The sequence below is a fragment of the Mizuhopecten yessoensis genome, unplaced genomic scaffold, assembly GCF_002113885.1.
Source record: "Mizuhopecten yessoensis strain PY_sf001 unplaced genomic scaffold, ASM211388v2 scaffold716105, whole genome shotgun sequence".
Classification (NCBI taxonomy): Eukaryota; Metazoa; Mollusca; class Bivalvia; order Pectinida; family Pectinidae; genus Mizuhopecten; species Mizuhopecten yessoensis.
Window position 1 is genome coordinate 38,443 of NW_018479950.1, and position 999 is coordinate 39,441.

Sequence of the window (999 nt, forward strand, 5' to 3'; positions counted from 1 at the left end):
TGTACATTACATATTACTGTGTATGTTACATAATGCTGTGTACATTAAATAATACTGTGTACGTGACATAATACTGTGTACATTACATAATACTGTGTACGGTACATAATACTGTGTACGTTACATAATACTGTGTACATTACATAATACTGTGTACGTTACATAATACTGTGTACATTACATAATACTGTGTATGCTACATAATACTGTGTACGTTACATAATACTGTGTATGCTACATATTACTGTGTATGTTACATGACACTGTACAGTATAAAATACTGTGTACGTTACATAATACTGTGTATATTACATGACACTGTGTACGTTACATAATACTGTGTACGTTACATAATACTGTATATTACATGACACTGTGTACAGTATAAAATACTGTGTATGTTACATAATACTGTGTATATTACATGACACTGTACAGTATAAAATACTGTGTACGTTACATAATACTGTAGAGAACTAATGCTAAGGGAAGCTATAAACATTAACCTCAGGAACCCGTAAACATTTACGTAGAGAACATTTATACAGCACGAGTTAAACTTAAAAGTTGTACATCCATGGCAAACATTCATCTGAAATATTTCAATTGTGTTTTTAGCTCACCTGGCACGAAGTGCCAAGTGAGCTTATGCCGTGGCGCGGCGTCCGTCGTCCGTCCGTCCGTCCGTCGTCCGGCGTCAATATTTTACTTTAAACGACTTCTTCTTAATAACCGAAAGGCCTAGGGTGTCAATATTTGGCCAGAAGCAAACTTGGATGAAGGGCTACAAAGTTTGTTCAAATAAATGACCTTCACCTATTTTCAAGGTCACAGGGGTCAAATATGTCAAAAACTTTAAACATCTTCTTCTCAATAACCAAAATGCCCAGGGAGATGATATTTGGCCAGTAGCATGCTTGGGTGAAGGGCTACCAAGTTTGTTCAAATGAATGACCTTCAATTATATTCAAGGTCACAGGGGTCAATTGTATTAAAAAA

At 35.5% G+C, this 999-nt stretch overlaps 1 protein-coding gene across 2 annotated transcripts in view; it reads left to right on the top strand.

Moving 5' to 3' along the window:
• The window catches only part of LOC110441715 (zinc finger ZZ-type and EF-hand domain-containing protein 1-like), a 92,091-nt gene that overhangs the window by 17,102 nt on the left and 73,990 nt on the right, over nt 1-999 (top strand). The window lies entirely within an intron of this gene.